The sequence below is a fragment of the Ranitomeya imitator genome, chromosome 5 (assembly GCF_032444005.1).
Source record: "Ranitomeya imitator isolate aRanImi1 chromosome 5, aRanImi1.pri, whole genome shotgun sequence".
Lineage (NCBI taxonomy): Eukaryota > Metazoa > Chordata > Amphibia > Anura > Dendrobatidae > Ranitomeya > Ranitomeya imitator.
The window spans coordinates 593,690,805-593,718,085 of record NC_091286.1 but is presented as its reverse complement, the minus strand read 5'-3'; the positions used below and the strand labels follow the sequence as shown (position 1 = coordinate 593,718,085).

Genomic DNA, 27,281 nt, shown 5'->3' with positions numbered 1-27,281 from the left:
CCGGCGCCAGCGCACTGCAGTACTTTGCTCTGCCCTAAACAGGGCAGATAAAGTACGCCTGCGCTGGAGCTGCTGCTAGAATACAAGAAGAGGACGTCATCGAATGAAGATAGGAGGAGCTGGACCCAGGTCGCGACGCCCATCGGACCAGACCACACCAGCACCGCCCCTGTGTGAGTATAATCTAACCTTTATTTCTCACCTTTCAAGTTACATCTGGGGCTTATCTACAGCATTATAGAAGGCTGTAAATAAGCCCCTGATGCCGGTGGGCTAGGCTCAGATACGATTTTTGGGGTGACAGAGTCCCTTTAATAGCCAGTAAAGGCTAAGCATACAGCTGTGAGCTGATAATAATAGCTTGGGAAGGTCCATGGGAATTACCCCCTTCCCAGTCTATAATCATCTGTCCCCAGTCGCTGGCTTTTCCTCTGCTGGTTTTGGAAATTGCACGGTGGCCCTTGCAATTTTTTGCCACTAAATAATCGTTTATTATTAAATACATGTCCACTAATTTGCACACACACTGTACCAATTGTATTTGTCACTGACATCTATATATCTACCTATTCTATATGTATTTACTGTATGTAATCCATCTCTTCTATCCTGTCAGCTGCTGCAGTGATTTTACAGAAGCCGGCAGATGAATTACCGGCTTTTATTCAATCTTTCAGTTCAATATAAATACATATACAGTACAGACCAAAAGTTTGGACACACCTTCTCATTTAAAGATTTTTCTGTATTTTCATGACTATGAAAATTGTAAATTCACACTGAAGGCATCAAAACTATGAACTAACACATGTGGAATTATATACTTAACAAAAAAGTGTGAAACAACTGAAATTATGTCTTATATTCTAGGTTCTTCAAAGTAGCCACCTTTTGCTTTGATGACTGCTTTGCACACTCTTGGCATTCTCTGGATGAACTTCAAGAGGTAGTCACCGGGAATGGTTTTCACTTCACAGGTGTGCCCTGTCAGGTTTAATAAGTGGGATTTCTTGTTAGGGGTCGAGTTCCCGCTTCTGCACAGGGGGAATCTCGAGCCACCTTCGCTGCAGTCTCCCATTCTTGTACAGCCGCAGTGGAGTCTGCTCAGCAAAGACGTCGGTCCCAGCGTCTTGCTCATTCTCACTCTGTTCTGAGAGTTACTGCTGCTTCTCCAGTCTCTGCCATTAAAGTCAGTGCTGGTCAGCAGCGAGCGGACTTCTCTGGGACTAAGTCCTTGTCTGCACGTACTGAGCATGCCCAGGGTAAGATCTCCCGTTGGAGATCGAGGGTCATGTGCTCAGGCTCTGCAGCACATTCCATTGGTCCTCTTGGCAGGTCTTGGAAGGGCAAAGGTGCTGTGGCCACTTCCTGTGCTGCAGCTATATAAACTGCGCATGACCGCACGGCCATGCGCTAGTATTGTCTTACAATTGCTAATGTGTGTATGTTGTGAGTGCAAGTCATCCTTGGATACCCCTACCCTATTGAATGACTGTTCGCGGAAGGTGTATGGCTGCTACCTAGCGCCCGACTTATCCTACAGCACTAGTCACACATTATAGCGTCCAGTTACTGTGACCGCCAGTACGGCGCCGTGCGCTTGCCTTGCGCTTTCCATACCCAAGCCTGGGTGGTTAGTGGCGTCCGTCAGTGCGGCATCGCACGCACTCTTGTGCTCTTATATTGCAGATAAGGTTCTTTGCACACCCAGTTGCGGTGTTGTGCCAGCAAGGGTCTAATCGGACTACAATCCCTTTTGGGGTTAAGTTCGCTGACTGCTTGCTCACGCTCTATGTGCGGTACCGCGGTCCTGTGACTTAACAGGATCGCTTTCTTCACGCTGGGTGAGGTTAACCCACGCGTGTATACTTTAGTGTACCGCCATATAGTCTGCTAATTGCTAGCAGCAGGTTTTCACCTGCACGGTGGACCCCGGACTGCGAACGCATCTATACCATCTGTTTTGGTGTGTTCCGCCAGTCCTAACAGAATACTAGCGCCAGGGTCTGGCTAGTAAAATGGCGGACGACCAGCGTTTACAGCGGTACATCCAGCAGCTGGAGGGAAGGTTGGCGGCTCTTGAGCGTTCAACCTCAGCTGTGGATGTTACTGCTGTCGCTGTTCAGGCTGCAAGTGTGGCTGCAGCTACCTTGTCCACTGCCGCCCCTGTACCGACGCTATCTCGCCTCCCGCTACCAGAGAAATTTTCTGGTGACAGTAAGTCCTGTAGGGGTTTCGTGAGTCAGTGCTCAATACATCTCGAGCTTCTGGCCTCTCGTTTCCCTACAGAGCGGGCTAAGGTGGGCTTTATAATTTCCTTATTGTCGGACAGGGCGTTGCAGTGGACTCAGGGCTCGTCCTTGGTCAGCCTTTTTGCCGTCCATTTCCGCACTCTAGCATCTGAGCTGGAGTGGTCGGATAAAGCCCTTATCCCTATATTTTGGAGGGGGCTGGCTGACCACGTTAAGGATGCTCTGGCCACTAGAGAGATTCCCGCCACACTGGAAGAGTTAATAACAGTAGCTACTCGCATTGACCTCCGTTTTCACGAGCGGAGGTTAGAGCGAACCCAGTGTAGGCAGAGGTTTCGGCTGGCTCCCACCTTCGCCAAACCTTTGGAATCTCCAGTCCAGGCTCCTGAGTTCCAGGAACCTAAGGTGGTGTCACGAGCGAGATCTAAGTCCCAGACCGCTCGTGCACTCCAGGGTTGCCATGTATGCCAACAGTCAGGACATCTTGCCACCAGATGTCATCAGCGGTCGAGGAAATGTCAGCGTCTACTGGTAGTAGGTGGAGGTGCACTAGACACTGCGACGTTTGCCTCCAAATTGTCATTTAAGGGGACAATTACCTTTGGCTCATCCTCCCACTCGGTAGACCTCTGCGTGGATTCTGGGGCGGAGGGCAATTTTATGTCTTCTGCCTTCGCCCAACGTCTCGCAATACCCCTGGTTATGCTATCTCAACCAGTAACGGTACGAGTGGTGAATGGGTCGACACTCCCCGCAGAGATAACACATCAGACTATCCCTGTTACTCTGTCCATGTCGCCATCCCATCAGGAGATTATTTCTCTGCTCATCATTCCTGAGGGTATTGATGAGGTCCTGTTGGGGATACCTTGGCTACGGTACCACTCTCCTCACATCGAGTGGTCCTCTGGCAGAATTCTGGGATGGGGTGAATCATGTGGGGGTAGGTGTCACCGAGAGTGCGTTCAGGTTGCTACTACTGAGGTACCCGCAGATCTATCCTCTCTCCCCAAGCAATATTGGTCTTACGCAGACGTGTTCTCCAAAAAGGCGGCGGAGACCCTTCCGCCCCATCGCCCCTATGACTGTCCTATCGATCTCTTGCCTGGTGCGGAGCCTCCCCGGGGTCGAGTTTATCCATTATCTCTCCCGGAGACGGAGGCCATGTCTCAGTACATTCAAGAGAATCTGGCAAGAGGGTTTATCAGGAAGTCAGTGTCACCTGCTGGGGCAGGGTTCTTCTTCGTGCAGAAGTAGAATGGGGAACTACGTCCATGCATAGACTACAGGGGTCTTAACGCTATCACCGTTAAGAACAAGTATCCTTTGCCCTTGATATCCGAGCTCTTCGATAGGCTTCGGGGAGCTAGAGTGTTTACTAAATTAGATCTGCGGGGTGCTTACAACCTGATTCGCATCCGTGAGGGGGACGAATGGAAAACGGCGTTTAACACCAGAGATGGGCACTATGAGTATCTGGTGATGCCCTTCGGGCTCTGTAATGCCCCAGCCGTTTTTCAAGACTTTGTCAACGACATCTTCCGGGATATGCTTTCCACCTCAGTTGTAGTCTATCTGGATGATATTCTCATCTTTTCTCCAGATATTGACTCCCACCGGAGAGATGTTGGCAGAGTCTTCGACCTCCTACGGGCAAACTCTCTTTACGCTGAGTTGGAGAAGTGTATGTTTGAGCAGGAGTCTTTGCCGTTCCTGGGCTATATCATCTCCGCCCAGGGATTGGCTATGGATCCTGCCAAACTACAGGCTGTGATGGACTGGCAAGAGCCCCATTCTCTTAAAGCGGTGCAGCGCTTTATGGGGTTCATTAACTATTACCGCCAGTTCATTCCCCACTTCTCAACTCTGGTAGCTCCTTTGGTAGCCCTCACCAAGAAGGGAGCGAATCCTAAATTGTGGTCGGAAGAGGTCTCCAAGGCCTTCACTTCTATTAAGTCCCACTTTGCTAGCGCTCCCATCTTACATCGTCCCGATGTGGATAAGCCATTCCTAATGGAGGTGGATGCCTCGTCCGTTGGTGCTGGAGCAGTCCTCTATCAGAAGGATGCTCAAGGTCGGAAGCATCCATGCTTCTTCTTCTCTAAGACCTTCTCGCCAGCGGAGAGAAACTACTCCATCGGGGATAGGGAGCTGCTAGCAATGAAGTTGGCCTTTTCAGAGTGGAGACATCTTCTGGAAGGTGCGCGGTTTCCCTTCCAAGTTTACACTGACCACAAAAATTTGGTCTACTTACAAACAGCCCAGCGGCTAAATTCTCGCCAAGCCAGATGGTCCTTGTTCTTTTCCCGGTTCCACTTTTCTCTTCATTTTCTCGCCGGGGAGAAGAATATTCGTGCTGATGCTCTCTCTCGCTCACTTATGTCAACTGAAGAGGAGGAAGAGGAGCCTCGGCTTATTGTTCCTTCTGAGAGCCTGAGAACCGTAGCGCCGGTTTCGCTTGAGTCTGTGCCTCCGGGCAAGACTTTTGTGCCCATTAATTTGCGACCGGAGGTTCTCTCTTGGGCTCATTCGTCCAGAGTGGGTGGACACTTTGGGACAAAGAGGACATCTGAGCTACTGGCGAGGACGTACTGGTGGCCGCATATGGTCCGGGATGTCAGGGATTATATTCTGGCGTGTGTCTCCTGCGCCAAAAGTAAATCTCTGCGTCAAAGGCCAGCTGGGTTGCTCTATCCCTTGCCGGTGGCAGATAGACCCTGGGAGATGGTCGGGATGGACTTTGTCGTGGGTTTGCCCAAGTCTCGCGGCTGTACCATCATTTGGGTCATCACCGATCATTTCTCAAAAATGGTGCATTTGGTGCCGCTACCACGGTTACCTTCTGCACGGGCCTTGGCTGCGTTGTTCATTAAGCACATCTTCCGCCTACATGGTATGCCTGACAAAATTGTCAGTGACCGGGGTCCCCAGTTTGCGTCTCGGTTCTGGAGAGAGCTGTGTCGTCTTCTCAGTATTGAGTTGAATCTCTTTTCTGCTTATCATCCCGAGACGAATGGGTTGGTAGAGAGGGCCAACCAGACCTTGGTCACATACCTGCGACATTTTGTTTCAGCCAGGCAGGATGACTGGGCATCCTTGCTATCATGGGCAGAGTTTGCGCTGAACAACGCCGTAGCCGACTCCACTGGACAAACCCCATTCCTCCTCAACTATGGTCAGCATCCACGGGTACCTGTGCCTATGCCCGTGTCTTCCGCAGACTCCAGGGTGGCAGACTGGGCTGTGGAGGCACGGGATATTTGGGACCGCACTCAGGATGCCATTCGGGCCTCTAAGGAGAGAATGAGGTCCTCCGCCGATGCTCATCGGCGCCCCGCCCCGACCTTTGCTCCTGGCGACTTGGTGTGGCTCTCCGCCCGTAACATCAGGCTGCGAGTTGAGTCCACTAAATTTGCTCTTCGCTACTTGGGTCCCTTCAAGGTCCTTGAACAGGTTAATCCTGTGGTCTACCGTCTGGCCCTTCCTCCACGCCTTGGTATCAACGACACCTTTCATGTGTCCCTCCTTAAGCCCGTATACATGTCCCGGTTTTCTGAGTCATCTGCCGGGACATCGGGTTCATCTACGGACGATTTCGAGGTGAACGCTATCTTGGGGTGCAAGGTGGTGCGTGGCAAAAAATTTTTTTTGGTGGACTGGAAGGGTTACGGCCCTGAGGATAGGTCCTGGGAGCCTGCTGAGCACATTCGGGCTCCGCAGCTCATTGCTGCCTTCGAACGTAGCGAGGCCCAAGGAGGGGGGGGCCCTAGGAGGGGGGGTAATGTTAGGGGTCGAGTTCACGCTTCTGCACAGGGGGAATTTCGAGCCACCTTCGTTGCGGTCTCCCATTCTTGTCCAGCCGCAGTGGAGTCTGCTCAGCAAAGACGTCGGTCCCAGCGTCTTGCTCATTCTCACTCTGTTCTGAGAGTTACTGCTGCTTCTCCAGTCTCTGCCATTAAAGTCAGTGCTGGTCAGCAGCGAGCGGACTTCTCTGGGACTAAGTCCTTGTCTGCACGTACTGAGCATGCCCAGGGTAAGATCTCCCGTTGGAGATCGAGGGTCATGTGTTCAGGCTCTGCAGCACATTCCATTGGTCCTCTTGGCAGGTCTTGGAAGGGCAAAGGTGCTGTGGCCACTTCCTGTGCTGCAGCTATATAAACTGCGCATGACCGCACGGCCATGCGCTAGTATTGTCTTACAATTGCTAATGTGTGTATGTTGTGAGTGCAAGTCGTCCTTGGATACCCCTACCCTATTGAATGACTGTTCGCGGAAGGTGTATGGCTGCTACCTAGCGCCCGACTTATCCTACAGCACTAGTCACACATTATAGCGTCCAGTTGCTGTGACCGCCAGTACGGCGCCGTGCGCTTGCCTTGCGCTTTCCATACCCAAGCCTGGGTGGTTAGTCGCGTCCGTCAGTGCGGCATCGCACGCACTCTTGTGCTCTTATATTGCAGATAAGGTTCTTTGCACACCCAGTTGCAGTGTTGTGCCAGCAAGGGTCTAATCGGACTACAATCCCTTTTGGGGTTAAGTTCGCTGACTGCTTGCTCGCGCTCTATGTGCGGTACCGCGGTCCTGTGACTTAACAGGATCGCTTTCTTCACGCTGGGTGAGGTTAACCCACGCGTGTATACTTTAGTGTACCGCCATATAGTCTGCTAATTGCTAGCAGCAGGTTTTCACCTGCACGGTGGACCCCGGACTGCGAACGCATCTATACCATCTGTTTTGGTGCGTTCCGCCAGTCCTAACATTTCTTGCCTTATAAATGGGGTTGGGACCATCAGTTGTGTTGTGCAGAAGTCTGGTGGATACACAGCTGTCCTACTGAATAGACTGTTAGAATTTGTATTATGGCAAGAAAAAAGCAGCTAAGTAAAGAAAATCGAGTGGCCATCATTACTTTAAGAAATGAAGGTCAGTCAGTTCGAAAAATTAGGAAAACTTTGAAAGTGTCCCCAAGTGCAATTGCAAAAACCATCAAGTGCTACAAAGAAACTGGCTCACATGAGGACCGCCCCAGGAAAAGAAGATCTCTGCTTCTGAGGATAAGTTTATCCGAGTCACCAGCCTCAGAATTCGCAGGTTAACAGCAGCTCAGATTAGAAAACAGGTCAATACCACACAGAGTTCTAGCAGCAGACACATCTCTGCAACAACTGTTTTGAGGAGACTTTGTGCAGCAGGCCTTCATGGTAAAATAGCTGCTAGGAAACCACTGATAAGGACAGGCATCAAGCAGATGAGACTTGTTTGGGCTAAAGAACACAAGGAATGGACATTAGACCAGTGGAAATCTGTGCTTTGGTCTGATGAGTCCAAATTTGAGATCTTTGATCCAACCACCTTGTCTTTGTGTGACGCACAAAAGGTGAACGGATGGACTCTACATGCCTGGTTCCCATCGTGAAGCATGGAGGAGGAGGTGTGATGGTGTGGGGGTGCTTTGCTGGTGACACTGTTGGGGATTTATTCAAAATTGAAGGCATACTGAACCAGCATGGCTACCACAACATCTTGCAGTGGCATGCTATTCCATCCGGTTTGCGTTTAGTCGGACCATTATTTATTTTTCCACAGGACAATGACCCCAAACACACCTCCAGGCTGTGTAAGGGCTATTTGATGAAGAAGGAGAGTGATGGGGTGCTACGCCAGACCTTAACCTAATCGAGATGGTTTGAGGTGAGCTGGACCGCAGAGTGAAGGCAAAAGAGCCAACAAGTGTAAGCATCTCTGGGAAACTCCTTCAAAATTGTTGGAAGACCATTTCCGGAGACTACGTCCTGATGCTCATCAAGAGAATGCCAAGGGTGTGCAAAGCAGTCCTCAAAGCAAAAGGTGGCTACTTTGAAGAACCTAGAATATAAGACATATTTTCAGTTGTTTCACACTTTTATGTTAAGTATATAATTCCACATGTGCTAATTCATAGTTTTGATGCCTTCAGTGTGAATGTACAATTTTCATAGTTATGAAAATACATAAAAATCTTTAAATGAGAAGATGTGTCCAAACTTTTGGTCTGTACTGTATATGTGTGTGTTTGTTACTGACATGTGTGTGTATATATATATATATATATATATATATATATATATATATATATATACAGTGGGGCAAAAAAGTATTTAGTCAGTCAGCAATAGTGCAAGTTCCACCACTTAAAAAGATGAGAGGCGTCTGTAATTTACATCATAGGTAGACCTCAACTATGGGAGACAAACTGAGAAAAAAAAATCCAGAAAATCACATTGTCTGTTTTTTTAACATTTTATTTGCATATTATGGTGGAAAATAAGTATTTGGTCAGAAACAAACAATCAAGATTTCTGGCTCTCACAGACCTGTAACTTCTTCTTTAAGAGTCTCCTCTTTCCTCCACTCATTACCTGTAGTAATGGCACCTGTTTAAACTTGTTATCAGTATAAAAAGACACCTGTGCACACCCTCAAACAGTCTGACTCCAAACTCCACTATGGTGAAGACCAAAGAGCTGTCAAAGGACACCAGAAGCAAAATTGTAGCCCTGCACCAGGCTGGGAAGACTGAATCTGCAATAGCCAACCAGCTTGGAGTGAAGAAATCAACAGTGGGAGCAATAATTAGAAAATGGAAGACATACAAGACCACTGATAATCTCCCTCGATCTGGGGCTCCACTCAAAATCCCACCCCGTGGGGTCAGAATGATCACAAGAACGGTGAGCAAAAATCCCAGAACCACGCGGGGGGACCTAGTGAATGAACTGCAGAGAGCTGGGACCAATGTAACAAGGCCTACCATAAGTAACACACTACGCCACTATGGATTCAGATCCTGCAGTGCCAGACGTGTCCCACTGCTTAAGCCAGTACATGTCCGGGCCCGTCTGAAGTTTGCTAGAGAGCATTTGGATGATCCAGAGGAGTTTTGGGAGAATGTCCTATGGTCTGATGAAACCAAACTGGAACTGTTTGGTAGAAACACAACTTGTCGTGTTTGGAGGAAAAAGAATACTGAGTTGCATCCATCAAACACCATACCTACTGTAAAGCATGGTGGTGGAAACATCATGCTTTGGGGCTGTTTCTCTGCAAAGGGGCCAGGACGACTGATCCGGGTACATGAAAGAATGAATGGGGCCATGTATCGTGAGATTTTGAGTGCAAACCTCCTTCCATCAGCAAGGGCATTGAAGATGAAACGTGGCTGGGTCTTTCAACGTGACAATGATCCAAAGCACACCGCCAGGGCAACGAAGGAGTGGCTTCGTAAGAAGCATTTCAAGGTCCTGGAGTGGCCTAGCCAGTCTCCAGATCTCAACCCTATAGAAAACCTTTGGAGGGAGTTGAAAGTCCGTGTTGCCAAGCGAAAAGCCAAAAACATCACTGCTCTAGAGGAGATCTGCATGGAGGAATGGGCCAACATACCAACAACAGTGTGTGGCAACCTTGTGAAGACTTACAGAAAACGTTTGACCTCTGTCATTGCCAACAAAGGATATATTACATAGTATTGAGATGAAATTTTGTTTCTGACCAAATACTTATTTTCCACCATAATATGCAAATAAAATGTTAAAAAAACAGACAATGTGATTTTCTGGATTTTTTTTTCTCAGTTTGTCTCCCATAGTTGAGGTCTACCTATGATGTAAATTACAGACGCCTCTCATCTTTTTAAGTGGTGGAACTTGCACTATTGCTGACTGACTAAATACTTTTTTGCCCCACTGTATATAGATGTATGTATATATATACAGTCATGGCCAAAAGTATTGACACCCCTGCAATTCTGTCAGATAATACTCATTTTCTTCCTGAAAATGATTGCAAACACAAATTATTTGGTATTATTATCTTCATTTAATTTGTCTTAAATGAAAAAACACAAAAAGAATTGTCCTAAAGCCAAATTGGATATAATTCCACACCAAACATAAAAAAGGGGGTGGACAAAAGTATTGGCACTGTTCGAAAAATCATGTGATGCTTCTCTAATTTGTGTAAATAACAGCACCTGTAACTTACCTGTGACACCTAACAGGTGTTGGCAATAACTAAATCACACTTGCAGCCAGTTGACATGGATTAAAGTTGACTCAACCTCTGTCCTGTGTCCTTGTGTGTACCACATTGAGCTGGAGAAAAGAAAGAAGACCAAAGAACTGTCTGAGGACTTGAGAAACCAAATTGTGAGGAAGCATGAGCAATCTCAAGGCTACAAGTCCATCTCCAAAGACCTGAATGTTCCTGTGTCTACCATGCGCAGTGTCATCAAGAAGTTTAAAGCCCATGGCACTGTGGCTAACCTCCCTAGATGTGGACGGAAAATAAAAATTGACAAGAGATTTCAATGCAAGATTGTGCGGATGTTGGATAAAGAACTTTGACTAACATCCAAACAAGTTCAAGCTGCCCTGCAGTCCGAGGGTACAATGTGTCAACCCGTACTATCCGTCGGCATCTCAATGAAAAGGGACTGTATGGTAGGAGACCCAGGAAGACCCCACTTCTTACCCCGAGACATAAAAAAGCCAGGCTGGAGTTTGCCAAAACTTACCTAAAAAAGCCTAAAACGTTTTGGAAGAATGTTCTCTGGTCAGATGAGACAAAAGTAGAGCTTTTTGGGCAAAGGCATCAACATAGAGTTTACAGGAGAAAAAAAGAGGCATTCAAAGAAAAGAACACGGTCCCTACAGTCAAACATGGCGGAGGTTCCCTGATGTTTTGGGGTTGCTTTGCTGCCTCTGGCACTGGACTGCTTGACCGTGTGCATGGCATTATGAAGTCTGAAGACTACCAACAAATTTTGCAGCATAATGTAGGGCCCAGTGTAAGAAAGCTGGGTCTCCCTCAGAGGTCATGGGTCTTCCAGTAGGACAATGACCCAAAACACACTTCAAAAAGCACTAGAAAAAGGTTTGAGAGAAAGCACTGGAGACTTCTAAGGTGGCCAGCAATGAGTCCAGACCTGAATCCCATAGAACACCTGTGGAGAGATCTAAAAATGGCAGTTTGGAGAAGGCACCCTTCAAATATCAGGGACCTGGAGCAGTTTGCCAAAGAAGAATGGTCTAAAATTCCAGCAGAGCATTGTAAGAAACTCATTGATGGTTACTGGAAGCGGTTGGTCGCGGGTAGGCTGAGGGTGCCAATACTTTTGTCTGGCCCATTTTTGGATTTTTGTGTGAAATGATCAATGTTTTGCTTTTTGCTTCATTCTCTTTTGTATTTTTGCATTTAAGACAAATTAAATGAAGATAATAATACCAAATAATTTGTGATTGCAATCATTTTCAGGAAGAAACTGAGTATTATCTGACAGAATTGCAGGGGTGTCAATACTTTTGGCCATGACTGTATGTATATATATATATATATATATATATATATATATATATATATATATATATATATATATATATATATATATATATATATGAATTCTATGTGTATATAACTATTCTATTCTAACCTGTCAGTGTGATTTTACTGTACCCGCATATGAATTGCCACATCTATCTATCTATCTATCTATCTATCTATCTATCTATCTATCTATCTATCTATCTATCTATCTATCTATCTGTGTTTTGAAGAATATTTCATTTGAAAATGATGTGTAAATGACATAAATAGCAATCGCACTGCATTCAGATGTAAATCGGATGCCAGGTGTGAAAAATCGGATTGTACTCGCAAAAAAACAACAAATGACACTTGCATGACACTTGCATTGCACTTGTCCGATTCTCCTGCATCAAAATCGGACCGATTTTAAAATCACTAGTGTGTCTCCAGCCAAAATGTTTCTGAACACTGAAACCTGGCCCTAGCTGAAGCTAACTGGATCTAACACACCCTAAGTATTTATTTTCTAGGACTGTGTCTGTGTAACCAGCTGTTGAGCATATAGAGATATTGTCAGAAGCTTGTATAATTTGAAAGCTAGACATGTGGGGCTCTCAGTAGCCATAAAACGATAAGCCTCATGCATAGTTAAACACATACACACATTTATCTGTCACTAGATCAGCATCCTTTATTAGAACATATAAAAAAAATAATTGCATCAACAATCCTAAATCTAATAAAAAAAATGTGAAGTCCTTAATTAATTACTGCAATATTTCAACTCTACTCAACAAAGGCTTTTTCAATGGAAGTGAAAGCCAGTAAATGGAGTGGTGGTCCACAAGCTCACTAATGCTTCAATCTAACTTGACCCTTTGGTTCCCCTGTTTTTAAGATCTGTGAAATCAGCAAAAAGCACCTCAACAATCATTATCACATACTTATCACATTTATCTTATGGATATGTGATAAGTATTGTTTATGGGTTGTTCTCTTTTACAATTTATGCGTCACATCAAGCATGTCAGGGTGTTTAGAGAAAGCTCAGGAGTAAAGCTCAGAAAACCCGAACGTAAAACTTCAGGGTTCATACCGGACAGTTAGTATCCAGTGCTAAACGCCGAACACAGACTTCTCCCTGAAGTCCGTTGCAATGTTCGAAGTTCAGGGCGGAGAAAGTCGATTGCATAGAGAAAGAGAGAGAAAGTCAAAGAGAAATAGACAATTTTCCTGCTCAAAAGTTTGGGTCCTCATTGTTTTTAATGGTTTTCAGGTTCTGGTTGAAGTTTGGGTAAAGTTCTGGTACCAGAACCAAACATTGAAATAAAGGTCGGATAGGTTACCAGAACCCGAAAATCCACAAATCCATTTATCCCCACTAAGGAGTTGAACCTGCCTTACACAGGGCAGATGCTTCCTATATTAGTTAGCTGACTTCTGCCTTACACAGCAGTGATCAGTGCTGTCACTGATCGCTGCTGTAAACCTCGTGTCAATCACTGGCATTGCACGCCACAATTTAGCTGTGCCATTTATTTTAGAGCCTATTAGCCCCCTCAATGATGCGATCATTGACATAACAACCAAGGGAAAGCGAATGCACCTGTAACTATTAAGATAGTTTACCTGGGATATCTAGCAATATAGAAGTAGAGGTATTCCAGCTCATCTTTACTGATTCCTATTCTGTAAGATGCTCGGATGATGGCTTTGCCAAGGCCAGTAGTATGCAAACGAAAGGAGTTAAATTCAGCTCAAAGAAACCAAACAATCTTTCTTTACTTACAAAAATATGGCACAGAGGATATACAATGAATACTTCATGTTAAAATAGCACTACTACTACTACTTACATCGGCATCTATGCTTTTCGAGTTTTGCAGTGCCCTAAATCATGATACCTTGTCTGAACAAACAGAGCAATTTAGTAAGTTCCTATTCCAGTACGGTGCGATATACCTGAGACAAGACTTTTCCACTCTGCAATTACTCAGTTAGTCAAGATTCATACCCTTAATAGAAATATATCCATTAATGTTTATTTGTCATGATCCATTTTTGGATTCATGGCAGCTGTGGTTCCATTATGTTTTAAATGTAGGTTTTTTCCTTTCAGGACCAGCAGGGGTTAATGTCAGTTTCCCCTGCTGGCAATATGTTGCAACTGCAGAGTTGGTAGCTCAGCTGATGCGGGTGGTGACCACTCCCACCATCCTTTAAATGGTCACGTGATGCAATGGCTGACTGTTGGTGATAGATTTTCTCTATGGAGACCAGCCTTGCAGTGGCAGCTCTCTGGTGTCTGCTATCTCTGGCGTTTGGAGTCTGGCTTCTGTGTCATCTGCAGTGTGGAGCTTGACAGCAGAGTCTGAGAGCTAAGTGAGGTGTTTTCTTCTCATCCCTTTCATGTTTGTCACTGTCCTCTGTGTGTAACTGTCTGCAGTGGTGAGGCTAACGCCCCTTGCTGGCCAGTGCACTAGCCAGAGCAGTGCTAGGTGACAGCGAGGAACGAGGTTCCTGATGGTGGGGGGGGGGAGAATGACCCACTTAAGGCATTAGGGGAGTGCAGGGACAGACTCAGGTTTGAGCTCAAGTGGTGACCATTCCCATTTCCCTATCAGTTGGACCTTCCTCTCTCCATTTCCATCCCCTTGTGTGTGTGTTGTGCTTTCCACTGACCGACCCCCCTCATTGGGTCGTGTCACATTGTGACAGTATTCTACAAATTTATTTTTTCTGACATTTAGAGTATGAAACAGGAGCTAAACATATATATTAATTACACTGGTCTCCCCCCAAAAAATTTTTTTTTCTGGCATGGACTTTAACCCCTTTACCCCCAAGGGTGGTTTGCACGTTAATGACCGGGCCAATTTTTACAATTCTGACCACTGTCCCTTTGTGAGGTTATAACTCTGGAACGCTTCAACGGATCCCAGTGATTCTGACATTATTTTCTCGTGACATATTGTACTTCATGACAGTGGTAAAATTTCTTTGATATTACCTGCGATTATTTGTGAAAAAAATGGAAATATGGCGAAAATTTTGAAAATTTCGCAATTTTCCAAATTTGAATTTTTATGCAATTAAATCACAGAGATATGTCACACAAAATACTTAATAAGTAACATTTCCCACATGTCTACTTTACATCAGCACAATTTTGGAAACAAAATTTTTTTTTGTTAGGGAGTTATAAGGGTTAAAAGTTGACCAGCAATTTCTCATTTCTACAACATCATTTTATTTTAGGGACCACATCTCATTTGAAGTCATTTTGAGGGGTCTATATGATAGAAAATACCCAAGTGTGACACCATTCTAAAAACTACACCCCTCACGGTGCTCAAAACCATATTCAAGAAGTTTATTAACCCTTCTGGTGCTTCACAGGAATTTTTTGAATGTTTAAATAAAAATGAACATTTAACTTTTTTAATGTAAAAATTTAATTCAGCTCCAATTTGTTTAATTTTACCAAGGGTAACAGGAGAAAATAGACCCCAAACATTGTTGTACAATTTGTCCTGAGCACGACAATACCCCACATGTGGGGGTAAACCACTGTTTGGGCGCATGGCAGAGCTCGGAAGCGAAGGAGCGCCATTTGACTTTTCAATGCAAACTTGACTGGAATTGAGATGGGACGCCATGTTTCGTTTGGAGAGCCCCTGATGTGCCTAAACATTGAAACCCCCCACAAGTGACACCATTTTGGAAAGTAGACCCCTTAAGGAACTTATCTAGATGTGTGGTGAGCACTTTGACCCACCAAGTGCTTCACAGAAGTTTATAATGTAGAACCGTAAAAATAAAAAATCATATTTTTTCACAAAAATTAACTTTCCGCCCCCAATTTTTTATTTTCCCAAGGGTAAGAGAAGAAATTGGACCCCAAAAGTTGCTATACAATTTGTCCTGAGTACGATGATACCCCATATGTGGGAGTAAACCACTGTTTGGGCGGATGGGAGAGCTCGGAAGGGAAGGAGCGCCGTTTGACTTTTCAATGCAAAATTGACAGGAATTGAGATGGGACGCCATGTTGCGTTTGGAGAGCCCCTGATGTGCCTAAACATTGAAACCCCCCACAAGTGACACCATTTTGGAAAGTAGACCCCTTAAGGAACTTATCTAGATGTGTGGTGAGCACTTTGACCCACCAAGTGCTTCACAGAAGTTTATAATGTAGAACCGTAAAAATAAAAAATCATATTTTTTCACAAAAATTAACTTTCCGCCCCCAATTTTTTATTTTCCCAAGGGTAAGAGAAGAAATTGGACCCCAAAAGTTGTTGTACAATTTGTCCTGAGTACGCTGATACCCCATATGTGGGGGTAAACCACTGTTTGGGCGGATGGGAGAGCTCGGAAGGGAAGGAGCGCCGTTTGACTTTTCAATGCAAAATTGACAGGAATTGAGATGGGACGCCATGTTGCGTTTGGAGAGCCACTGATGTGCCTAAACATTGAAACCCCCCACAAGTGACACTATTTTGGAAAGTAGACCCCCTAAGGAACTTATCTACATGTGTGGTGAGCACTTTGACCCACCAAGGGCTTCACAGAAGTTTATAATGGAGAGCCGTAAAAATAAAACAAAAATTTTTTCCCACAAAAATTATTTTTTAGCCCCCAGTTTTGTATTTTCCCGAGGGTAACAGGAGAAATTGGACCACAAAATTTGTTGTCCAATTTGTTCTGAGTGCGCTGATACCCCATATGTGGGGGGGAACCACTGTTTGGGCGCATGGGAGGGCTCGGAAGGGAAGGAGCTCCATTTGGAATGCAGGCTTAGATGGAATGGTCTGCAGGTGTCACATTGCATTTGCAGAGCCCCTAATATACCGAAACAGTAGAAACCCCCCACAAGTGACCCCATATTGGAAAATAGACCCCCATGGAACTTATCTAGATGTGTTGTGAGAACTTTGAACCCCCAAGTGTTTCACTACAGTTTATAACGCAGAGCCGTGAAAATAAAAAATCTTTTTTTTTCCCACAAAAATTATATTTTAGCCCCCAGTTTTGTATTTTCCCAAGGGTAACAGGAGAAATTGGACCCCAAAAGTTGTTGTCCTATTTGTCCTGAGTACGCTGATACCCCATATGTTGGGGTAAACCCCTGTTTGGGCACACGGGAGAGCTCGGAAGGGAAGGAGCACTGTTTTACTTTTTCAACGCAGAATTGGCTGGAATTGAGATCGGACGCCATGTCGCGTTTGGAGAGCCCCTGATGTGCCTAAACAGTGGAACCCCCCCAATTATAACTGAAACCCTAATCCAAACACACCCCCAACCCTAATCCCAACAGTAACCCTAACCACTCCTCTAACCCTGACACACACCTAACCCTAATCCCAACCCTATTCCCAACTGTAAATGTAATCTAAACCCTAACCGTAACTTTAGCCCCAACCCTAACTGTAGCCTTAACCCTAGCCCCAACCCTAACTTTAGCCCGAACCCAAACTGTAGCCCTAACCCTAGCCCTAACCATAGCCCTAACCCTACCTTTAGCCCCAACCCTAACTGTAGCCTTAACCCTAGCCCTAACCATAGCCCTAACCCTAGCCCTAGCCCTAACTCTAGCCCTAACCCTAGCCCTAACCCTAACCCTAGCCCTAACCCTAGCCCTAACCCTAACCCTTACCCTAGCCCTAACCCTAACCCTAATGGAAAAATGGAAATAAATACATTTTTTTAATTTTTCCCTAACTAAGGGGGTGATGAAGGGGGGTTTGATTTACTTTTATAGCGGGTTTTTTAGCGGATTTTTATGATTGGCAGCCGTCACACACTGAAAGACGCTTTTTATTGCAAAAAATATTTTTTGCGTTACCACATTTTGAGAGCTATAATTTTTCCATATTTTGGTCCACAGAGTCATGTTAGGTCTTGTTTTTTGCGGGACAAGTTGACGTTTTTATTGGTAACATTTTCGGGCACGTTACATTTTTTGATCGCTTTTTATTCCGATTTTTGCGAGGCAGAATGACCAAAAACCAGCTATTCATGAATTTCTTTTGGGGGAGGCGTTTATACCGTTCCGCGTTTTGATAAAGCAGTTTTATTCTTCGGGTCAGTACGATTACAGCGACACCTCATTTATATCATTTTTTTATGTTTTGGCGCTTTTATACGATAAAAACTATTTTATAAAAAAAATAATTATTTTTGCATCGCTTTATTCTCAGGACTATAACTTTTTTTTTTTTTTGCTGATGATGCTGTATGGCGGCTCGTTTTTTGCGGGACAAGATGACGCTTTCAGCGGTATCATGGTTATTTATATCTGTCTTTTTGATCGCGTGTTATTCCACTTTTTGTTCGGCGGTATGATAATAAAGCGTTGTTTTTTGCCTCGTTTTTTTTTTTTTTTCTTACGGTGTTTACTGAAGGGGTTAACTAGTGGGCCAGTTTTATAGGTCGGGTCGTTACGGACGCGGCGATACTAAATATGTGTACTTTTATTGTTTGGTTTTTTTATTTAGATAAAGAAATGTATTTAGGGGAATAATTTTTTTTTTTTTTTTCATTATTTAGGAATATTTTTTTTTATTTTTTTTACAGATTTGGAAATTTTTTTTTTAACTTTTTTACATTGTCCCAGGGGGGAAATCACAGATCAGTGATCTGACAGTTTGCACAGCACTCTGTCAGATCACTGATCTGATAGCAGTGCAGGCTGCTTCACAGTGCCTGCTCTGAGCAGGCTCTGTGAAGCCACCTCCCTCCCTGCAGGACCCGGATCCATGGCCATCTTGGATCCGGGGCTGGAGGAAGCAGGGAGGGAGGTGAGACCCTCGCAGCAACGCGATCACATCGCGTTGCTGCGGGGGGCTCAGGGAAGCCCGCAGGGAGCCCCCTCCCTGCGGGAAGCTTCCCTATACCGCCGGCACATCGCGATCATCTTTGATCGCGGTGTGCCAGGGGTTAATGTGCCGGGGGCGGTCCGTGACCGCTCCTGGCACATAGTGCCGGATGTCAGCTGCGATAAACAGCTGACACCCGGCCGCGATCGGCGGCGCTCCCCCCGTGAGCGCCGCCGATCGCGCTGGACGTACTATCCCGTCCGTGGTCATGGGGGCCTACCCCACCTTTACGGGATAGTACGTCCCATGTCAGAAAGGGGTTAACCTCTTAGTGACAGAGCCAATTTGGTACTTAATGACCGAGCCAATTTTTACAATTCTGACCACTGTCACTTTATGAGGTTATAACTCTGATACGCTTCAACGGATCCCTCTGATTCTGAGATTGTTTTTTCGTGACATATTGTACTTCATGTTAGTGGTAACATTTCTTCGATATTACTTGCGATTATTTACGAAAAAAATGAAAATATGGCGAAAATTTATAAAATTTTGCAATTTTCAAACTTTGTATTTTTATGCCCTTAAATCAGAGAGATATGTCATGAAAAATAGTTAATAAATAACATTTCCCACATGTCTACTTTACATCAGCACAATTTTGGAAGCAAAATTTTTTTTTGTTAGGGAGTTATAAGGGTTAAAATTTGACCAGCAATTTCTCATTTTTACAACACCATTTTTTTTTAGGGACCACATCACATTTTAAGTCATTTTGAGGGGTCTATATGATAGAAAATAACGAAGTGCGACACCATTCTAAAAACTACACCCCTCAAGGTTCTCAAAACCACATTCAAGAAGTTTATTAACCCTTTACGTGCTTCGCAGGAACTGAAACAATGTGGAAGGAAAAAATGAACATTTAACTTTTTTTTGCAAACATCTTAATTCAGAACCATTTTTTTATTTTCACATGTGTAAAAACAGAAATGTAACCATAAATTTTGTTATGCAATTTCTCCTGAATACGTCAATACCCCATATGTGGGGGTAAACCACTGTTTAGAGCTTGGAAGTGAAGGAGCGCCGTTTGACTTTTTCAATGCAGAATTGGCTGGAATTGAGATCGGACGCCATGTCACGTTTAGAGAGCCCCTGATGTACCTAAACAGTGGAAACTCCCCACAAGTGACACCATTTTGGAAACTAGACCCCTTAAGGAACTTATCTAGATGTGTGGTGAGCACTTTGAACCCCCAAGAGCGTCACTGAAGTTTATAACGTAGAGCCGTAAAAATAAAAAATTGCTTTTGTTTACACAAAAATTATCTTTTCGCCCACAAATTCTTATTTTCACAAGGGTAGCAGGAGAAATTAGACCACAATAGTTGTTGTGCGATTTCTCCTGAATACGTCGATACCCCATATGTGAGGGTAAACCCCTGTTTGGGCGCACCGCACACCTTGGAAGGGAAGGAGTGCCGTTTTACTTTTTCAATGTAGAATTGTCTGGAATTGAGATCGGACGCCATGTTGCGTTTGCAGAGCCCCTGGTGTGCCTAAACAGTGGAAACCCCCCATAAGTGACACCATTTTGGAAACTAGACCCCTTAAGAAACTTATCTAGATGTGTGGTGAGCACTTTGAACCCCCATGTGCTTCGCAGAAGTTTATAACGTAGAGCCGTGAAAATAAAAAAATCGCATTTTTTCTACAAAAATGATATTTTTGCCCCCAAATTTTTATTTTCACAAGGGTAACAGGAGAAATTAGACCACACAAGTTGTTGTACAATTTCTCCTGAGTACGTCGATACCCAATATGTGGGTGTAAACCACTGTTTGTGCGCACCGCAGAGCTTGGAGGAGAAGGAGTGCCGTTTTACTTTTTCAATGTAAAATTGGCTGGAATTGAGATTGGACGCCATGTCGCGTTTGGAGAGCCCCTGATGTGCCTAAACAGTAGAAACCCTCCACAAGTGACCCCATTTTGGAAACTAGACCCCCCATGGAACTTATCTAGATGTGTGGTGAGAACTTTGAATGCCCAAGTGCTTCACAGAAGTTTAGAATGCAGAGTCGTGAAAATAAAAAATATTTTTTTCCACAAAAAAGATATTTTAGCCCCCAAGTTTTTATTTTCACAAGGGTAACAAGAGAAATTGGACCCCAAAAGTTGTTGTCCAATTTGTCCTGAGTATGCTGGTACCCCATATGTGGGGGGTAAACCACTGTTTGGGTGCACGGCAGAGCTCAGAAGGAAGGAGCGCCGTTTTGGAATGCAGACTTTGATAGAATGGTCTGCGGGCATTATGTTGCGTTTGCAGAGCCCCTGATGTACCTAAACTGTAGTAACCCCCCACAAGTGACCCCGTTTTGGAAACTAGACCCCCCAAGGAACTTATATAGATGTGTGGTGAGAACTTTGATTGCCCAAGTGCTTCACAGAAGTTTATAATGCAGAGTCATAAAAATAAAAAAATAAAAATTTTTCCACAAAAAAGATTTTGTATCCCCCAAGTTTTTATTTTCACAAGGGTAACAGGAGAAATTGGACCCCAGAAGTTGTCATCCAATTTATCCCAAGTACGCTGATGCCCCATATGTGGGGGTAACCCACTGTTTGGGCGCACGGCAGAGCTCAGAAGGAAGGGAGCACCATTTGACTTTTTGAGCGCAAAATTGGCTGTCGTGTTTGGAGACTCCCTGATGTACCTAAACAGTGGAAACCCCCCAATTCTAGCTCCAATACTAACCCCAACACACCCCTAACCCTAATCCCAACCTGATCCATAATCCTAATCACTAACCCTAACGATAATCACAACCCTTACCCCAAAACAACCCTAACGACAACCCTAACCATAACCCTAATCAAAACCCTAAATCCAACACACCCCTAATCCTAATCTCAACCCTAACCTCAAACCTAACCCTAATCCCAATACACCCCTAATCACAACCCTAACCTTAATCCTAATCCCACACCTAACCCTAATCCCAAGCGTAACCCTAATGTCAACCCTAACCCTAATACCAACCCTAATCCAAACCCTAACCCTAATCCCAACTCTAACCCTAACTTTAGCCCGAACCCTAGCCCTAACTTTAGCCCCAACCCTAACCCTAGCCCTAAGGCTACTTTCACACTTGCGTCGTTTGGCATCCATCGCAATCGTTTTGGACAAGAAACGGATCCTGCAAATGTGCCCGCAGGATGCGTTTTTTGCCCATAGACTTGTATTGTCAAAGGATCGTGACAGATGGCCACACGTCGCGTCCGTCGTGCACTGGATCAGTGTTTTGGCGGACCGTCAGCACAAAAAAAGTTCAATGTAACGTTTTTTTGTACGTCGCATCCGCCATTTCTGTATATTTACACAGCCATTTGGACATTTTTCCAGAGAACCTTGGGGATGTGAGCGAGGAACAAGGGGAGCGTTTTCATCAAGACATTAAAACAATGGAAGAACGGTATCAAGACCGGTGGGACTCACAAATGATGGCTGACTATTGCTGGAGCTTGATGAGAGACAACCCAGAAGCTGTACATCAAAGACCAGCCAAGAAAAGAAAGTGCAAATAACTGCCATTTGTCATTCATCTGTGTGCCATATATATGTGTTTTTATATTTTGTAGTTTAATTCTGTAAGTATATTTGATTTGCTGTACATAGACTTTGTAATCTTTGTTATTTCTTGATAAAAAATATACACAATGTAGTACCGAAAATTATGTGTTTTTATCATAAAACATTAGATAGGAGTAATTTATTAAAAATTGAAAATATCTCGAAATCCTGATGTGATAGCCAAAAACGGAGTTCATATTCGTAATCAGCAGCCAAAATTGACTTAAAATGTTTTAAAACCTTTTGCCAGAAAAATTGCGTTGACCAGTGACATAGTTCATAGATAAAAAAAGGTAGGAATATTCTCAGATTTTAACTGACGTTTGAAACTACATAATTATTGTAATAATAGTAATATTATTGATGCTTTGAGAAATATGGTATAATAGTATTGTATAATTAATAAATGCACAACATGACCTATAAAAATACTATTAGTAACCAAGTCCATTTTCCATGAAGTCATATACTAAGGGGATATTACAAAACCAGAGAGGAAACGGCGGACGCTAAAAAAAGATACTATGTTGCATTTTTAGCTTCCACCATTTCCTCTCTGGCTTTGTTATGTCTCCAGTGCATATATTACTAGATGGAAAATGGACTTGGTTTACAGAAAACAACACTACCATACCATATATGTCTCGAATCTACAATACCATTAATGTTAAAAAAAATTTGAAGTTTCAATACTATTAAGATGAAAATCGCAATTAACCCCTTCCCGACCTTTGACGACACGTAGGCGTCATGAAAGTCGGTGCCAATCCGACCCATGACGCCTATGTGGCATCATGGAAAGATCGCGTCCCTGCAGATTGGGTGAAAGGGTTAACTCCAATTTCACCTGATCTGCAGGGACAGGGGGAGTGGTAGTACAGCCCAGGGGGGGTGGCTTCACCCCCCCCCCCCCCCGTGGCTACGATCGCTCTGATTGGCTGTTGAAAGTGAAACTGCCAATCAGAGCGATTTGTAATATTTCACCTATTAAAACTGGTGAAATATTACAATCCAGCCATGGCCGATGCTGCAATATCATCGGCCTTGGCTGGAAACACTGATGTGCCCCCACCCCACCCCACCGATCGCCCCCCCAGTCCTCCGATCAGTCCTATGCACCGCTCCGTCCTGTGCTCCGCTCCCCCGTGCTCTTGTCCGCTTCCCCCCGTGCTCCAATCACCCTCCCGTGCTCTGATCCAACCCCCCTGCACTCCAATCCACCCACGTGCTCCGATCCACCCCCCCGTGCTCCGATCCCCCCCGTGCTCCGATCCACCCCCCTGTGCTCCGATCCACCCCACCGCGCTCCGATCCACCCCCCCATGCTCCAATCCCCCCCGTGCTCCCCCCCACCCCATCATACTTACCGATCCTCTCGGGGTCCGTCCGTCTTCTCCATGGGCGCTGCCATCTTCCAAAATGGCGGGCGCATGCGCAGTGCGCCCGCCGAATCCGCCGGCCGGCAGATTCGTTCCAAAGTGCATTTTGATCACTGTGATATAACCTATCACAGTGGTCAAAATTAAAAAAAATAGTAAATTACCCCTCCCCTTTGTCACCCCCATAGGTAGGGACAATAATAAAATTAAGAATTTCTTTTTTTTCCCACTAAGGTTAGAATAGGATTAGGGTTTCGGTATGTGCACATGTATTCTGGTCCTCTGCGGATTTATCAAATCCGCAGCGCTAAACCGCTGCGGATTTATGGCGGATTTACCGCGTTTTTTCTGCGCATTTCACTGCAGTTTTACAACTGCGATTTTCTATTGGAGCAGTTGTAAAACCGCTGCGGAATCCGCAGAAAGAAGTGACATGCTGTAAACTGTAAACTCATGGGAAACTGCTGCGGATCCGCAGTGTTTTCCGCAGCGTGTGCATATACCTTTAGAATTAGGCTATGTTCACACGGTGCGGATTTGGCTGTGGATCCACTGCGGATCGCCCGCTTGCGGATTCGCTGCAGTGTTCCATCAGGTTTACAGTACCATGTAAACCTTTGGAAAACCAAATCCGCTGTGACCATGGTGCGTAAAATACCGCGCGGAAACGCTGCTTTGTATTTTCCGCAGCATGTCAATTCTTTGTGCGGATTCCGCAGCGTTTTACACCTGTTCCTCAATAGGAATCCACAGGTGAAATCCGCACAAAAAACACTGGAAATCCGCGGTAAAACCGCAGGTAAAACGCAGCGCCTTTTACCCGTGGATTTTTCAAAAATGATGCTGAAAAATCTCACACGAATCCACAACGTGGGCACATAGCCTTAGGGTTAGGGTTGGAATTAGGGTTGTGGTTAGGGTTGTGATTAGGGTTATGGCTACAGTTGGGATTAGGGTTAGGGGTGTGGGGGGGTTAGTGTTGGGGTTAGTGTTGGAGGTAGAATTGAGGGGTTTCCACTGTTTAGGCACATCAGGGGTCTCCAAACGCAACATAGCGCCACCATTGATTCCAGCCAATCTTGTATTCAAAAAGTCAAATGGTGCTCCCTCACTTCCGAGTCCCAACGTGTGCCCAAACAGTGGTTTACCCCCACATACGGGATACCAGCATACTCAGGACAAACTGCGCAACAATTACTGGGGTCCAATTTCTCCTGTTACCCTTGTGAAAATAAAAAAATGCTTGCTAAAACATCATTTTTGAGGAAAGAAAAATGATTTTTTATTTTCACGGCTCTTCGTTGTAAACGTCTGTGAAGCACTTGGGAGTTCAAAGTGCTCACCACATATCTAGATTAGTTCCTTGGGGGGTCTAGTTTCTAAATTGGGGTCACTTTTGAGGGGTTTCTACTGTTTAGGCACACCAGGGGCTCTGCAAACGCAACATGACGTCCGCAGACCATTCCATGAAAGTCTGCATTTCAAAAGTCACTACTTCCCTTCTGAGCCCCGACGTGTGCCCAAACAGTGGTTTACCCCCACACATGGGGTATCAGCGTACACAGGAGAAACTGGACAACAACTTTTGGGGTCCAATTTCTCCTGTAACCCTTGGGAAAATAAAAAATTCTGGGCTAAATAATTATTTTTGAGGAAAGAAAACGTATTTATTATTTTCACGGCTCTACGTTATAAACTTCTCTGAAGCACTTGGGGGTTCAAAGTGCTCACCACACATCTAGATAAGTTCCTTTCGGGGTCTAGTTTCCAAAATGGGGTCACTTGTGGGGGGTTTTTACTGTTTAGCCACATCAGGGGCTCTGCAAACGCAACGTGACGCCTGCAGAGCATTCGATCAAAGTCTGCATTTCAAAACGTCACTACTTCACTTCCGAACTCCGGCATGTGCCCAAACAGTGGTTTACCCCCACATATGGGGTAACAGCGTACTCAGTAGAAACTGCACAACAACTTTGGGGGTCAAATTTCTCCTGTTACCCTTGGGAAAATAAAAAATTGCAGGCTAAAAGATCATTTTTGAGAAAATATTTTTTATTTTTTATTTTCATGGCTCTGTGTTATAAACTTCTGTGAAGCACTTGGGGGTTCAAAGTCCTCACCACACATCTAGATTAGTTCCTTTGGGGGTCTAGTTTCCAAAATGGGGTCATTTGTGGGGGATCTCCAATGTTTAGGCACACAGGGGCTCTCCAAACGTGACATGGTGTCCGCTAATGATTGGAGCTAATTTTCCATTTAAAAAGCCAAATGGCGTGCCTTCCCTTCCGAGCACTGCCGTGTGCCCAAACAGTGGTTTACCCCCACATATGGGGTATCAGCGTACTCAGGACAAACTGGACAACAACAATTGGGGTCCAATTTCTCCTATTACCCTTGGCAAAATAGGAAATTCCAGGCTGAAAAATCATTTTTGAGGAAAGAAAAATATTTTTTTTATTTTCATGGCTCTGCGTTATCAACTTCTGTGAAGCACCTGGGGGTTTAAAGTGCTCAATATGCATCTAGATAAGTTCCTTGGGGGGTCTAGTTTCCAAAATGGTGTCACTTGTGGGGGAGCTCCAATGTTTAGGCACACAGGGGCTTTCCAAACGCGACATGGTGTCCGATAACGATGGAGATAATTTTTCATTCAAAAAGTCAAATGGCGCTCCTTCCCTTCTGAGACTTGCCGTGTGCCCAAACAGTGGTTTACCCCCACATGTGAGGTATCGTTGTACTCAGGAGAAATTGCTCAACAAATTTTATGATCCATTTTATCCTGTTGCCCATGTGAAAATGAAAAAATTGAGGCTAAAAAAATTTTTTGTGAAAAAAAAGTACTTTTTAATTTTTATGGATCAATTTGTGAAGCACCTGGGGGTTCAAAGTGCTCATTATGCATCTAGATAAGTTCCTCAGTGCGTCTAGTTTCCAAAATGGGGTCACTTGTGGGAGAGCTTTAATTTTTAGGCACACGGAGGTTCTCCAAACGTGACATGGTATCCGCTAAAGAGTGGAGCCAATTTTTCAATCAAAAAGTCAAATGGCGCTCCTTCCCTTCCAAGCCCTGCCGTGCACCCAAACAGTGGTTTACCCCCACATAAGAGGTATCTGCGTACTCAGGACAAATTGGACAACAACTTTAGTAGTTCAGTTTCTCCTTTTACCATTGGAGAAATAAAAAAAATGTTGCTAAAAATCATTTTTGTGACTAAAAAGTTAAATGTTCATTTTTTCCTTCCATGTTGCTTCTGCTGATGTGAAGCACCTGAAGGGTTAATAAACTTCTTGAATGTGGTTTTGTGCACCTCGAGGGGTGCAGTTTTTAGAATGGTGTCACATTTGGGTATTTTCATCCATATAGAGCCCTCAAACTGACTTCAAATGTGAGGTGGTACCTAAAAAAAATGGTTTTGTAAATTTCGTTGTAAAAATGAGAAATCGCTGGTCAAATTTTAACCCTTATAACTTCCTAGGAAAAAAAAATTTTGTTTCCAAAATTGTGCTGATGTAAAGTAAACATGTGGGAAATGTTATTTATTAACTATTTTGTGTCACATAACTCTGGTTTAACAGAATAAAAATTCAAAATGTGAAAATTGCGAAATTTTCAAAATTTTTGCCAAATTTCCGTTTTTATCACAAATAAATGCAGAATTTATTGACCTAAATTTACCACTAACATGAATCCCAATATGTCATGAAAAAACAATCTCAGAACCGCTAGGATCCGTTGAAGCGTTCCTGAGTTATTACCTCATAAATGGAAACTGGTCAGAATTGCAAAAAACGGCCAGGTCATTAAGGTCAAAATAGGCTGGGTCATGAAGGGGTTAATATCTGAGGATACTGC

At 44.4% G+C, this 27,281-nt stretch overlaps 1 long non-coding RNA gene across 1 annotated transcript in view; it reads left to right on the top strand.

Moving 5' to 3' along the window:
- Positions 1-22,122, top strand: part of LOC138638554 (uncharacterized) — a 120,112-nt gene extending 97,990 nt beyond the window's left edge. Inside the window, exon 3 of the long non-coding RNA XR_011312517.1 lies at positions 21,822-22,122. This is a non-coding gene — a long non-coding RNA (uncharacterized lncRNA). The remainder of the gene's footprint in view (positions 1-21,821) is intronic.
- The last annotated feature ends 5,159 nt before the right edge of the window (positions 22,123-27,281 follow it).